Below are 16,070 nucleotides of genomic sequence, written 5' to 3'. Positions count from 1 at the left end.
TCAATAACTTTGTGTACACTTAACCTTTCCACGTTTTTTTTTTTTTTTTCAGTGCCTCTCGCCTCCCTCCACTGATCACACACCGGATCTTCTGTGATGACACATGTGGTTTATTCAGTGGAAAACACTGTGTACTCTATTCTGTCAGAGAGGACGGAGAAGCAGAGGGAAAAGAGACAGTTCTCCGTCTTTGTGCTGATAATCCAGCCCAAAATTTTCAAAGACGGTATTTGAGTCATAGTTAATCTTAAGCTTTCCTGGAAGGCAGAGACTCAGACCTGGGCTAATATAATAATTCCTGTGCCTGCTCATTCTCACAGGAAGAAACATGATCTCATTTTAGTGTGCCATTTACAGTGGAAGTGGAGTCTTGCTCCAAAAAAATAAGACATCTGCCATTGATGGTGACGCATGAGATGGTGATAGACAACAAACAAAAACAGTGTACCGTAGTTTAAATGGCAGATCATACAACATCCGTTTCGCCGTGTATTGCCATTTTTGTGGTGCTTTCTAGGGAAGTTACTGCTGTTATTGCACTGCATAATCTATGGCTGTCATTATCAGGGGTCAGCAGCCACAGGATGGCTCTGCCACAGCTGGGGATTGGGCAAACTGGGCCAAAATAAGCCTGCTGTTGTCTGGTACAGGCTACAACAGATGAACCATGCTTGACGGTGTGAATGTGACACCAAAATGCAAAAAAAAAAATCTTTTTTATTACACTGAAACACTGACTGATCATCAGAATATTTGTCATTTCTAGCCTGCCCAGCCATTTCCATTCACTCTGTGAGTGTTCTCTCTGTGACAGGGGTCTAGAATCCCTCCCCTTCACAGCCAGTTCCACATGGTGTAATCTCAATCTTACCAATCACATCTGTTAATCTAAAACGATTCTACAATCCCACTGGGATTAGGATAGGATGAGGTTAAAAAAAATTCTACTTAAGGACAGCAGTCCAGAGGCAGATTTGATCAATTATCCCAAAAAACCTGTGGTTACTAAAAGACTAAAAGAGGGACTATAACCAGATGGTGTAATGAGTTTGTCCCTTAGTAATTGCTCATGAATACAGTCATTGACACACACACGGTAAAGAAATTAATATTAAAAATGATGTCTTCTGGGTTGTAATGAAGCTGTGGCAGTGCAAATCAGACCATTGTAGGCCACCATTGTCTTCATAATTAATGAAGGTTAGGTCAGGTTGACCTCCTAGCTAACGTTAGCCACGACCTTTTGTGGTAGTGGATCATTACACTCTGCTAAAATAAGCTTCTATCCAAGTGAACAAACACTTTGCATGTGTGATGTAGTGTTGATACAGTGCAGTATTTACTGTATCCACCTCAGTCTTATCTGCATAATTTAAAAAAAAAACAGGAAGCCTGCTCCTGTTTAACTCCCTAACTCCCTTAAAAACTGTTAGCATGTTCTAAAAACACACAGAAGTATAAGTGCTTCTGCAGTTAACAGTCCTCTTCCTGTTTGAGTGCGGCAGCCATTGCTCCTGTTTTAGCCTGCGGTACGAACTTGTCACATGTGTTATTCCTCCAGATTCCAAGTGAAGTGAGTGTTGTCTAATTATGACATAGTGCAGTTAGTGTGTGTCACTCTCCCTAATGATAAGTGACTGGACACAGTGGATAGGCCTTGTCATACACTCCACATGCTTTATTTATGTGGACTGTACAAGGAAACTGCATTGGGGCAGACGAGCCTCGGATCTGAGCAGAGAGCTTCTTTTTGGGTAGAGGTGGGACGGGAGGCAGCCCATTATCCTCAGCCTTTAATAATGTAGCATGTGTCGTGTTTTTTTAACATTTAAACTGGCAATATTTCACACGTAGTTGTTGTTGTGCTTACATAAGCGAAAGTAAATTTGGCAGGTGTTCATTGACCTGTAGTAAAGTACAGTTTAAACACTGTTGGAAGGAATGATGTCAGAGGAACGAAAACAGTTGGACAAAGATTTTATTTATTTTTTAGATCTATCATGCACTGGTGAGCACTACACACACACACACACATGCACAGATTTAGAGAATCTGACATCCTCTTTGGACAAATAGCTGTTGGTTCGTCCTCACAGGTGTTTTCATCTACTTTGCCTGATTAAATCTCGTCTCAGAGCTGGGAGGACTCATTTAACATGTGCAATAAATGGCCCTTTTATCAATCTTATTGGTATATGGAGGCACTTGACATTATCAAAGCAGCTTTATCTGACTTAAGGATCCCTTCAACCTGTGTGTGCAGCACACATATGATCACTGGTTGTTGGTAATGAAAAGGATTTTGTCTGTCGAGGTCAAATTAAATGTTATAAATTCGCTCAGTTTGACATTTTCTGTGTATTTAAACGAAAATTATTTTAGTGTCATCATTTTTCCTAAAGTGTTACCTTCAAAGTCTCAAACAGGCTGCTAAAAAACACGTTTAGATAAATGGAATGTATTGCTGTAAACACCACAAAGAGCCACATAAGTTCCAGATGATGGCACACCTAAGAAAAAAGGGAAAAATTAGAACATGTTCCCTTCACTTATGATTGCAGCTCAAGCCCATAAATATCTGTCTCTATTTCAGAGTCATTAAACCCGGGAATTAATCCCAATTGTAGCCTTTTCAGAGCATATGAGCAGGATGGAGCAGCACCAGGCCTCTCCACTCATTATCGCTCAGTGGTCCAGTTAGATTGGATCCGATTGTATCCCACCCCATTGAAATCACGCCTCCAAGGTCCAAAAAAAGATAGAAATTAGGGGAAAAATCACTTAAACCTTATCACAGTACCAAGAACCAATTTTTCCATGAGGCGTGACTTGTTCTTTTAACAGCAGTTGTAGGTCTATCCGAGGCCAGACATCATAATGCTTTATCGGTTTTTTTTACAAAGATAAGTCTGGTCTCTGGGGGTTTGGACACAGAGTAAACATTCTGAACGCATTTGACATAGAGACATACAACCAGACTGGTGTCAACAAAAGACCCCTAAAACAGCATGCAGTGGGACATTTCTTATGTGCTACTGCACCAATTTTAATTGTCCAGTTGTCTAAATGAAAGGTTCTTTCTTTTGCCTCTCATACCTTTTAGGTATAAGTTGTGTTTTTGTCACAACAGCTTTGGGAACAGCTGCCATCTTTGTGGATGGGATCTCTGGTGAAATACTGTACAGCGTCCTTCCTTATGTTGCTATTCAAAATGACAAATCCCGGGCCGCAGTCAGTAGATAGAGCATAGAGCAGCTATGATTAATATTTTAATGTAATGTAACAGATATGAGTACAGCTAATTTAACAGCAAAAACCTGTTTTTTTTTTCCAAGTTCCAACTTAACGTCCCATATTGCTGTGTTTGTAAGTGATAAATTCACAGATGACTCTCAGGTGCCATTTTCCCACCCCGTGAGTGAGTCAGCTCTCATCATCATGTTCCAGGAGGTGAGAAGCCTTCCCAGAGTCACAGACACAACAGTGGCAATCACCAACCCTAAATACCTCATTCACTGACACAAAGTGGCGCCCCTGGATGTCTCCAACAGACTGCGACTCCGCAGCAGATGATTCAGTGATGCTGTGTCACCGCTGGCCGGGTTCAGAGTGCGTTCAGAAAGGGTCTGTCTGTCATGCAAAAGCAGTAAATTAACCATTAACCTGTTTTGCCGTCATCGTGGCCAGCAGAGAACAGATGGTGTTGTCAGAGGATCTTGTAGCAGTGATATATTTTTAATGTGATGTAAGTGCTGAGGCTGAAGGGAAGTGGGGAAACAGTGGAGCCAACACTTGTTAGGCAGGTAGGCTTTTGATCCCCACGCTCATCCTTACATTTTAGTAGAAGTAAGACGGCAAGAGCGGCTGTTTATTGGACACTTCACCCAGTGCCTGTTAGCATCTTCAGATGGCTTTAATCCAGTTTAAGGCTTTTGAGTGGAGAAAAGTGCTGTCCACTCACAGAGCTTTACACAGCGTCAATCTTCATCCTCGATTGGACTTTATTTTGGTTGTCATGGAGATGGATGGAACTCAGTAGAACTTAAGTTCAATGTAAATGATGAAAAAAATTAGTTTGACTCAACTCAATGTGATTTTTTAAGATAGTATGTGTTGCTACATGTGCACATTGTGTTATCCAGTCCAACAAACACACTTTACAAACGCCAGTTTACAACACTCAGGCTGAGGACCGAAGTATAGACAGTGGAAAAGCAAAATTGTGCAGGCCAATAGAGAGGACTGTACCGCCAGACTGCTTGTAGTCCGGAGTCTGAGGATGAAGTGTCACGTTGCGCACTTACAATGTCCCTCAATCATGATGCCGGTGTGATCGTCTGCCAAAAACTGATCTCTGTTGTGGGAGCGCGCACAGAGCCTTTAAGCTGCATCGCCGAGTGTCTGTAGCTTGAGCTATAGCTATTTTGTCTCAGAACACACATACTGGTAACTCCATGTCTACGGTTATAGCAGACGAATTACTTTGTAAAATGGTAAAGTTTGTGAACTGGAAATTTTCACCAGTGTCCAGGAAAGGCTGCAGTTTGTCATGCTTGTAGGCTTTTGTTTGTAGGATTTCTGAGGCTGCTGTGTCTAATAACGTTTATATTTTGCAGCAAAAGTGGTTGGTTTTACTTTCCCTGATTTAAATATTTAAACCTTTAAATAAACATGCTGTAGTTTAATAACTGTAATATTTCATTTTATTAATAGAAATGCCATTAAAGGGCCAGTACACCCTGTAAAGTGTTAATTGTTCAGAAAAAAGGTTACTGCCAAGTGTGCTCCTGAGGTTAGCTCTATCTCCAAATGACTTGAATTAATTCTTTATTATCACATACAGGAAATTATAATTCACCCAACTGCTTTATACCCATGAAGACCCTTTAATATTATGGTTCTTGGATTATGTTACTAAATACATTTTTTAACAGGTAACTACATTTTCAAAGTAACCCTCCCAACCCTGAGAGCAAGCGGTATAATATCAGTGTTTGCATGTCTTGTAAGGTAGCAGTGACCACATACACAAAAATAAGTCAGTAATTAAAGTATTAGTTCAAAATAATGTCTTATTGAGCAAAGCTTTGCTGCTTTAATAAGCAGACAGGTCTTAAGTGGTCTCGTTTCCTCAAGTGGTTAAGTTAAGAAAGAACCTTTTCCTTTCACCTTTTTGTGCATGAATGAGCATTAATCTGCTCTTGATAGGTGAGGTATGACATGGCATGTATTAATTAGCAGTAGAAGGTCACTACAGGGGTAAATTGTGTTCAGTTATACAGTCAGTGTGGTGCTAACTGCCAGTTTTTAGAGAAATTTACTTTGGTGCTATGACATGTTGTTAATCATTTAATGCTGCGACTGAAGTTTCGTGCGACAAAAAAACAAAAAAACAGAAACCCACAGTGTGCACAACAGTTAAACATGAGTGGAAAAACAGTGCAGTTCTCAGGAGACAGGGGAGATGCTTTGTGTTTGTTTTTAAGTTGGCTGAGGTGGTTGACTTATGGTGTGTGTGTGTGAGCATGCGTACACTTACACATGTAGTGCTACAGTATCACATCGTTGAGAATTTAAGAACCACTTGACATATTCATGCCCATCTGTTGTTTAGAGTCAACACAAGGCGGTTCTCCAGAGAGCCAGGAAGAGGTGTCAGACCACATCGGGTTTGTAATGCACTGAAGGTCCACACAAAGTCATTTTTATTTATTTTGAGTTTTAGGCTTGTTGTGCTATTTCCTATTTGCATGTTGGTGTCATTAGGCAGACTCAAACTTTCCAACTTTACTTTCTGAGGAAGATGTCCTCGACCTGAATTTTTAGCCCTTTATACATGAACGTGCACCACCACCAGAGCCCTTTTGAGTCTGTGTTGGAAGCTCTGACAACAGCCATATTGGCAGCATTTGAGTCTGCCTAAACTCCCAGGTTAATCCAACTACAGGCACAAAAGATGAAGTTGAGGTAGATAGGAGCGCAGCAACAAAATTATAGTGGGAATCAGCTCACTGGTTACACCCTTAATTATGTGAAACCTAAAAGGTCGGGGAGGAGATTCCATTCTGATGCACTTTTTGTTAAATTAGTGTAACTTTTCTTTACAACCCGATAGCAACCAATTAGTTCGGCAGTTTCGCATGAAAGCGAAGAATATGAATCATCTGTGGAAGCTATAAAACGCTAAAAACATCAGCCAATCCTCCGGGTGGACCCTGCGCGGAGTATTGGCTGGTTGTCACTCTCTTCCTGCTCTGCTCGCACCAGAGAGGTACGTGCATGATGACCTAAGGACCAAAGATGTTTTGTTTTTGTACCAGGCTGTAAACTTGTTTATTTCTGCTGTCAAGAAATAAACATGCAAGTCCCTGGTGATTGACTCTCTTATGGAGCCAGCCCCTAGAGGCAGTGGGGAGGAACTGCAGTTTTTGACACTGCTATGGGGGCTGTATCTCTCAGGAGGATGGTCGCTTTAGATGAATTCTGGTAAATGTAGGTGTTTGGTGATGACAGCAGGAAGCCTTCTGAATGATTAAAGCCATGTTAAACATAACAGACAGATGTTTGATCCAATAATCTGTCAAGTATGTGTTTTTAAAAACAGTTTCCAACAAAAATCTGGTAGGTCAGGTTACCAATTTACCATGAGACTACAATAATTCACAGATAACTTTCAGTGCAGCATCTGATCAGGATGATCAGAGGGTCTTGTTGATCCTTCCTCTGCTGCAGTGGTACAAGCTAAAAAATGAAATGTACCTCCAGCTGTTCATCTTAACACACCAAGTCCTAACATTTGCATAAGATTTGTGCGTGGAAAAAGCAGTAAATCACATTTTCTCTCTCAGACTGTGCCAAATTCATTAATGAAACCGTTTCTCTTTTCCTCCGTGCTCGTGGTTTACACTCATTTTTGCTCGGCGTAATGTGAGGCTGAGTGTGTATGAGTGATAGCTGTGTCAGTTTGGAGTGTGTGAATGAGAGATGAGGTTTGTGCATATTAGGGTAGAGCATCTGTGGATGTTGAGAAGCACTGAGTGGCATTTGTGTGTACAATGACAAGACCCACTTACAGTATAATGAGAGAACAGTTGGATGAAGCAAAGCAGGTTGTCCTGGATAGTGTGGTCAAAATATGGGTCAAGACCAGATCCTTTACAGCTCCCTGCTTCACTTTAACCCTTCCAGCTACTTTGCCTCAGTATCATCTACCATATTTTCTGCAGTTTATATGCTCACAGGTTAATCTCTCACTGTCTCTTTAAATGGAAAAATAAAGCCAGTGTTGTGTGCTGCAGTTTTTATGCTTGCTGTGTGATGTGAACAAAGAATACCACATGTACTGTTGCTGCTGTTGCCACAGTTTCCACTTGTTCCCTACCTGTATCACTGCTATCACAGCTTTGTTTGTCCCTCCTTCTTGTCCCCTGCGGTGAATTCTGAGTCCTGTGGGTGTCACAGCTTAATCAGTCCCTGTGACTAGTATGTAGTCAGAGTGACTGATGAAGGGCACTGCAGCTCCTGATCTGCTGAACCTTTCAATCAGCACCAGGGTCGCTCTGCCCAATCAAAGCGGGACATAAGTTTGCATACATATCTGAGCTGTGTTTGGGATTTATGTTGAGAATGAGGGCAGGTAGCAGCAGTCTCTTGATAATATGACGAAACTTTATTTTTTCTCTTTGTTTTTGCCTCCTTGTGCTGCAGGAAAAGAGCTTGTGTGACAAAAATAGCACATCTGGTGCTGAAAGAAAGGCAATTGAAGTTGTTTTTTGAGGACCTGTGGAGGTCACAGGCCTTTAACCTCTGCTAAGGTTGCTCGGCCGTTAAGGTCAGTCATTGATCCACCCCTCCATTAGTGAGTCATTATGTGGGAATGGATGGTGTGGCTGCTGGTTGATGGTTGTTCCAGTAAGACAAAGGACGACTTTTTTTCCCACTTTTTTTGTACTATACATTTCTTCTCATAAAAGTGTCCCTTTAAGGTTCTACAGTGTATTTCTGCATATTTTCACCACTAAGTCCTAAAAGCAGCAAACAAACAAAATAAATAAGACATAAGTAGTGTGTATTTTATTTATTTATTCAGGGTAATAATCCAATGTTAGATATCTGTGAGTGGTAGAAGCATGTTAGCGTGTGTCAGTGAGCCTGTTTTATGCTGACAAGGATCGGTTATCACACCTGTGATGCACGGTGGTGGTAGTATGATGGTTTGGACCTTTTGTGAAAATCCGCTGATGTATTTGTCATAGTTATACAAAAATATAAGAGGTTAGTTTGTCTTATATAGTAAAATAATAATAATAAAACCACGTTTCATTGGGTTGCCACTTTTGATGTTCCATTTTTAGTGACTGAACTATTGACCTCAGTTTTTGTTTTCCTGGTGAATATGATGAATATGGGCTGATACAAATTGGTAATATTTTTTTAAAATGCTCCATTCCACAGAACTGAATGGCTCCAGTCTGTATATGTCAGTGTGTTTGTTGTATTTCCAGGATGTGTTGGGTTTTACTAAACCAAAGTGCACCAAACAGAGCAGTGAATGAAATTACAGAACTTTACTGCCTGACTGGCCCCATGCCTGACCTTCAGTTTTTAATATTTAAGCTTTTGATTTCATATCTTGTGTTTCTTGCTTCTACAGTAGAGTTTTACTTTGTTATTCATGCCATGTGTGAAGAATGTCACGAGTAGCTTAAAATGCCTTGTGTTGAATTATTCATACATTTTTTAGTTTGAGAGTTTTGCTCTGTGCTTTTGTCATGTTATATTTCCATCAAAGAACTTTCAAAGTTGATTCATTTTGCAGATACAGTTCCCTTTCCCCTAATGCTAATAACTGACAGTCAAAGAGAGAGCAGGAAGAGTACAATAACAACAGAGCGTTCGTACAGTGTATAGAGTAATTACTATAATAACAGCTGCGTTTGAATGTTTTGTGCCAAGACATAAATTCATCATTAAATGAAAATGATCGGTTTTAATTTGCCTCACATTAAACTTCATTCACGCCTTTCAGGAATATGCTCCATTCTATGGAAGTTATACAATCAGATCTAAATTTAATCAGTGGAAAAACCTTTCAACTGAAAGTGCAAATTTTCCTAAAAGCATCCTGCAGGTACGTTGACTAATGCTGCCTGCAGAGCTGAATTAGACCAATTCCTATTATTAAACAAAAACCGAGAACAATCGATTAATAATTACTGGCTTCATCTCAAAGAACTGATGTCTTAAACAAATACACACATGACAGAATCAGACGTGAGCCTTTAATTGTTTCTTCTCCTTCATGTTGTACCTCCTGGGTCACAGTCTCCTCTGGAGCCACTGTGGATTTTATCTCCCACATCTGTTGTAGTTGTTTCCTCAGCCTGGCTCAGTCTTCTGGATATTACTGTCAGCTTGGATTGCCTCTCTCAATCTTTGTCAGGTAGTCTGTTGGTAAACCAGCAGCTGCTTGTCAGCTTTGAACTGAAGTTCTGTTCTAAACCTCTTTCTGTGGAGTGCAGACTTGTATCCCAAAGATGTTCTTGTGTTACTATCCCAGCCACTTGCATCCTGTGTGCTGTTCTATCTTAAATAGCATCACCACCTGCACCTTGGAGCCTCTGTGCTGTCCTTCAGACGAGGCCTTTCTGATAGCCACTGATAGGATTACTTGCCACTTCTTCTCTCTGCTGATGATACATCCTGTGGAGGGGCTTGGTCCTCATATTTCCTCTTCCTCCTCATCACCCTCTGTCTTCTGCTGCCTGAGGCAGTCTCTTAGCGGGTCCTCCCATGGGGCCATCCTCCTGATGTATTCATGGATGCTCCTTGTTTCATCACGAATAGTGGCTCTGACACTCATTAATCCTGGCTTCCTCTTTTAGTTGCTCGCACAGTCCCGGGGTTGTGGGGAGTTTTCATGTTCTGGCAGCTCACTTTTTTCCTTTTTGTCACAATGTCCTAAATGTATGAGAATGTTGAGGTTTCAGGAGAAAGACAGGGAGACCACTAGCTACGTGGTACCATTTAAAATTAGAAATAACTCATTGTGACAGGCTTTTTTGCTGCACTCTGCTCTTTTTGTAATCAGAGAAAACTTTGGAAACTCCTTACATGAAATGACAACGTTTCTATATTTATATCTTTAAGTATTTTATGAAAATGTGTCGTTGTGTAGTGAGTTTCATAGAGTGCACCAACTCCTTGGCAGGGAAATGTAACATGAGGTCCATATTTCAGTTCTTAAAAAAACGGAACATGTGTTCATATTTCTCTGGTAGCATCTCTACATGGTAAAGGGCTTGTCACAATGGCAGCCGAAGATGGTGACTGTGCGAATGTGTTTTATATTTTAATGCCTAACCCTAACAAGTTGTTTTTATTCCATCACGTGAAAATACAAAACAGCTTGGCATGTCAGGGGGCTTTAACCACAGACTCTTTACACAGTCTGCTAAAACAACGTGTTTATTTCACCTCGTTGTTGCCATCAGAGATTGTTACAGCCAAAAGTCATTGACAAACAGAACACACTGCACTCAACATCAATGCTACGGTGATGACAGAATGTTTAAAACAGATACTTACGAAGCCATAGAGACAGAGTGGATGGTGAGTAGGAGGTAGTAAGGCTTCTCGGGAACTTGCCTGCAGGTTAAGTGCTGCACTTGGTGAAGCTGGAGAGTCTTTTTATTCCTTTAATTACAGGCTGGCACAAAGTCTTTGATTGAAAATTCAAGGTGGCTTAAACAACTCTTTGTATCTCCCACTGCTACGTGCTAAATTAACACATGCTCCACATGATAGCCCCAGAAGTATAAAGGTGTTAAAACATAAACATAAATACCTCTCGATTACTGTTTATATCTTTTTTTTAATTTATTTATTACGTTAAATCAGGATGTATAGGATTGTTACGAGGTGTCTCGTAATGTTTGGAAAAATCTCCTTTTTTCCTAAATGAAGAGCCCACATGTGTTGATGGGGTATTTTGTTAGTAAACCTGCTATCCTGTGGAGGACATATGGTGTTTGTATAGGATACTCATAGATCACAGCTGCATTCTTGGCTAAGTGCCCCCTGCCTGCCCTTCCCCTGTGCACACAGCACATGATGGTTTTACATAAAGACAAAGTCTACACTTAAACACATTTGCAGCCTGCTGAGGTCATCATGTTTGTGTAGTTTTTAAGCTGCCTTCTTCACCAGAGTAAAAACTGATGAGTGAACAGTATGCTGGCATTGTGTTTATATTAAACCTAATCTATGAGGAAGATATTATACTGTGTGTTTTGCAGACATAACAAATAAAGAATCACAGTCGCATGGATGAAATATACTGCTGTCTTTGATACCGATACTTTTCTGTTTGTAAAAGGATGTTTAAAATCATTGTCAGTGTCAGATATTGATTATATGTTGCAGCCATGTGTGTTCTTGTTCCTGTTCTTAATCGTGCTCTCAATTTACATCTCACCTGACATGTTTGTAGGTCCATTAGGGGAAGGGAAATGATGTTGCAAGTATTGATTTTGATCAAGGGTAAAGGTGAAGTGTACTGTTGCTAAAGCGGGATTCATTCTGAGGTACAGATGTAATGCCATGCTGGGAAAATCCCAGATATATACAGAGATGGGAAGGAAAAAGTTCCAGCGTCTGTACTTGTTCTACTTGTGAAACTTTTTACTTTCAAGCAAACTCAAGGATGCAGGATGCAGGCAGGCAGTCCCTTCAAGGTACTCATCACTACTGTCCACAGACTGGAGCATGCTGGAGCGTTTTGCTGGTCGCCTCTCAAAGTAGGCTGTTTGTAATTGAAAGGGGGTTTATTATAGAAGGCCAGAGGATATTTTAAAACGGATAGGAGCGTTCTGAAAGCCAGGGCTAGCCGTAACAGCCCTGATTCTGTCTTGGTGATTTACACCACTGTGTAGTGTAGGTCTTCTAGAGCCTTTTAACACAAAGGACTGGGCCTCTATTGGGGGCTGTATACATGATGAATTACCTGGTGGTTATGAGATAACACACGTCAAAGTGTTGTGTTGTTGTCACACGCTCACAATGCCTGCACAGCGGTCACACACGCAAAACAATCGGCCACATTTTTCTCCCTCTGAACAGAGAATAAGTGATGACAGCGTGGCGTGGCAACATTACAGCACCTAACTGAATTAAAGCCGTCTGAGGTGTTTGTATAAAATATACGAGTCGGTGTCAGTGACAGGCAGAAGAGAAATCCGCTAATTATCCACTGCCACTTGAACTGAGCACATTAATGCATTAAAAACCCAGAAAACAAGCCTGTTATGACATGTTATTATATATTTGATCGATTTGTTTTGCACTCAGATGAGCCATGTGTTTCTCTTTACTTAATCTATTTAACTTGTCCTCATGCATAAATAATAGAATAGGTCAATTGTAAATAACACATTTGACCACTTTAGGTCATATAAAGACAGTAAAAACACTGTGCTGACAGGTGAGAATGGTGAATGGTGGCATTTTACAAACAACACACCTTTACTGCAGTTTGTGCTCCCTGTCAGTTTCAGTGAAACTACACAAGCTTCAAGCCAAGTGCCCCCTTCAAGGGTAATGGGTTTAGGGTACGAGAGAGGTTGTGGGACAAGATTTTCGCCTAGATTTGTGTCCTGTTTTAAAACAAGGAGCAAACATTGGCTTTTTGTAGTTGGGTTTTTAGCTCTTTAACTCTTAAAACTTGGGTAAATCATCCATTCAACCATCCCCTCTGCTTATCTGGGGTCCAATTGCAAGTGCAGCAGCCTGAGAAGGAAAGCCCAGAGCTTCCTCTCCCCTGCCACCTCCTCTAGCTCCTCCAGGAGGATGCCAAAGTGTCCCTAGGGCTAAACGATAATGTCATGAGTCTCCCTGAGGGGCCTTCTTGCTGTGTTCACTCACCTGGGAGGCATCCAGGGGCCAACAAGATGCCCAAACCACTGCAACTAGCTCCCCTCCAAGGCCCTCCCAGATGACTGAGCTTCTCACCCATATCCCTAAGGGAGAGTTCTGCCACCCTGCAGAAGTAACGTATCTCAGCTGCTTCTATCTGTGATCTCAGTCTATGGGTCACTACCTTGGGCGGTAGGAACGTAGATCAGCCATGAAGCACAAGCTTTACTTTTTGGCTCGGCTCTCTCTTCACCACGACGGACTGGAGCAGAGCCTGCATCACTGCACTGATCCATTAAATTAAATGGTGCCAAACTTCAGTACATGACAACGCATTAGGTTGAGAGTGTAAACGTTGCTGCTGTTATGTGTCCTTTCCTCTGAGCTCTCCTCCTGAATCTAACAAGCCTCTTCATCAGCGGCATGCACTGAACATATGTACCACACTCACCTGGGTGAAGGGAGGACATTTTTAGCATCTGAATGCTATCTGGTCCCACAAGCAGAGAGAAGCGTGACTTCTGTGTTCCTTCTCTCTCATAGAGTAGTGAGGGTTTATAATTAATAAATAAACACTAAAACAATAGTGCTAATTTTACGTTGGTGGTCTGTCTCTGTGTGTGGGAAACACAGAAAGTACAGCACGGTCAGTTACAAAGGCCTGTCACAAGTGGCACCACTGGGTACCTGTTTTAACATTTCAGGTACTGGTACCAGGTTTTCATATTTTGTGTGTTAATATTCTCACTTATTTGAATTACCATGAAGTGCTCTTTCAAGCACAAAAGGGGAGGCCGGTGAGCGAGCTGGCCAGGATTCACAGTCCTCTGTGATGTCCTAGTCCGCTCTCACTGACAGGTTTTCCCCCTGTCCACCCCCAGACGCATCACCTTGGAGCACAGAGGACCATGAATATTCAACTAAGTGTCCACTGTTTATTGCTATGCAGCCACGATCGATGCGTGCCCTCTGCATGTGAATACACTCTAATCTCTCTGTTACTGTACCAGCCAGCGCTCTGGGCAGGGAAGACGAGATCACAGTGAAGGTTGCACATGTAAATATGTCAAATACAGAAATGAAGACACACAGAGAGAACCAATCAGAGAAGAGCTAAGAAAGTTCCCCTCCTGCTCGCACAGTTTGGCCGTGTTTCTCAGTGGAGGTGCTGCCCTCTAAATACGACGCTTGTGCCTAAATGCTCACCATGAATAAGCGGAAAATTAAACATTTGGACAGCTCCGGAGTGAAACAACTCCCCCTCTGCAGCATGCCAAATAAATATTGAGTTTATGAGTTTGTACTCATTCTCTAATTGGCAGCAGACTTTAACTGTGACACTGTAGAGCAAATAATTTAATTCATATTTGGTTTCCCTCCAATCATTTACTTTCATCTCTGACAAATAATACAGGATAATTGGCCTTATATATATTGTTTAGTTGTTGTAATTACTGAATGATCCAAAAACCTCTCGGTGCTTATCAAAGGTGCCTCATGTTACAGATCCAAATCTACTTTATTTACTCCCAAACATGAGCACCTGGCCCATCTGGTGCACATGTTTCTCCAGCTCATTTAACATGGGTGAGGTGGCAACGTGTTTAATCAGCTAATGCTGCGCGTCCAGATGAAGTCATGCTAGCGGCTGTATTGAGCGTCTGCCGTGCTGAACAGCTGAACTCAGCTCGATCCAAAGAGAAGGCGCACAATAAAACAGTTTTATTAGGAATGCTCAAGTGCACGGTGGGAGGAAGGAGAAGATGGGTGGGTGGGTGGGTGGGTGGTCTGCAGGGGTGGGACTGGGTGGAGGGGGGGACAGACAGAACTTGTTTGTATTTGTGTGTGTGTGTGTGTGTGTGGTTTAAATGTTTGTAGGTTGTTTTATGTAGAGCAGGCTTGTGCTGAAGTGTGTGAATGAGAGATGGACTTGGTGTGGGTGGACTGTGTGTGTGTGTGTGTCCCTTACTTCTGTACACACACACACACACACACACACACACACACACATGCATATATGTGGGAGCGGGAGGCGGAACTGTGGGTGCCAAATGATTCAGCACTTCATGGACAAGATTCATGTTTTATGAGTATGGGCACCATAAATTACATGGCCCGGCTTTTCTGCTGCTGCAGCACAGAGCTCCGCTCTCTCTCTCTCTCTCTCTCTCTCTCTCTCTCTCTGTCAGTCATTTTCTATCCCTCTCTGTCACTTTTTCTCCCATTGCGTTCTCCGTTGCTTCGTTTCTGTTGCGCAGTAAATGTCAACAAAATTTATTTTGTCAGTATATTTTAGGAGGCGGTCTGCCATTATGTAAGTGATGTCAAACAACACAGTCACCCTCAGCTAGCTGAAGTGCCGAAGGATGTTTACTGTTCAACCTACTTGTGTGCGTATGAAGCGCAGTGTGGTGGACGGAGACGTGCAAACTTGACTCAGTGTGTTTACCTGTGCACCATGTGTAGGCTTGTGACAAGCCGCTGAACTAACCCAAGTGTACTTTGGGGAGCTTCTTGTGTGTTACTTAGCAACGCTACATGCTTGTGCAGCAGACTCTGTTTTAGTTTTTTTTTAAAGCAGCACCGTCTTTCCATGTGTCCCTCTGTAAGTGTGTACAAACAGAGAGGAGTTCTCTGTGTGGTGGTTCAACAGATGTATCAGGGATGCTAGCTTCACTCAGGAGAATATTCACCTGGCTCAGTGAATACCGAGTCTCATGGCTGTAGCTAGGATTGTTACAAAAGTTATTAGACCTAATTGACCTTAAATGTGGACCTTTCTTTGTCATTTTTAGCCACCCTGATCACCCATACCGTAACACCTTGTATAGATGGGCATTTAAAATCCACAGATCTTTTCTAGTAGCTCACTTGATTGCAATAAAACCTCAGCACTGATCAAATACATTGTATTAGCCAAATAATCCCTCACTCCTCTGATCATCCACCTACCCACCCCCACACACAGACACAAACAAACCAATATACAGTATCCTTGCAGCAAAACAGCATGACTTTTGTAGAAAATACAGAGGATCGGGTTTCTTTAACTTTTCTGCAGGAATGATGTGTTTTCCTTCCGTTCATTCTGTTGTGATGAGCAGCAATGACTTAAATCTCTGCACTGAAAGCGACACTAATAGCTGCACACGGATACC

The 16,070-nt window shown here is 41.8% G+C and overlaps 1 protein-coding gene across 1 annotated transcript in view; it reads left to right on the top strand.

The window, feature by feature from the left end:
* fgf14 (fibroblast growth factor 14) overlaps positions 1 to 16,070 on the top strand; it is a 90,775-nt gene that overhangs the window by 27,827 nt on the left and 46,878 nt on the right. The window lies entirely within an intron of this gene.

This window comes from Parambassis ranga, chromosome 21 (genome assembly GCF_900634625.1).
Source record: "Parambassis ranga chromosome 21, fParRan2.1, whole genome shotgun sequence".
Lineage (NCBI taxonomy): Eukaryota > Metazoa > Chordata > Actinopteri > Ambassidae > Parambassis > Parambassis ranga.
Note: the sequence above shows the minus strand (reverse complement) of the source record. Positions and strands in the feature narration are given on the sequence as shown.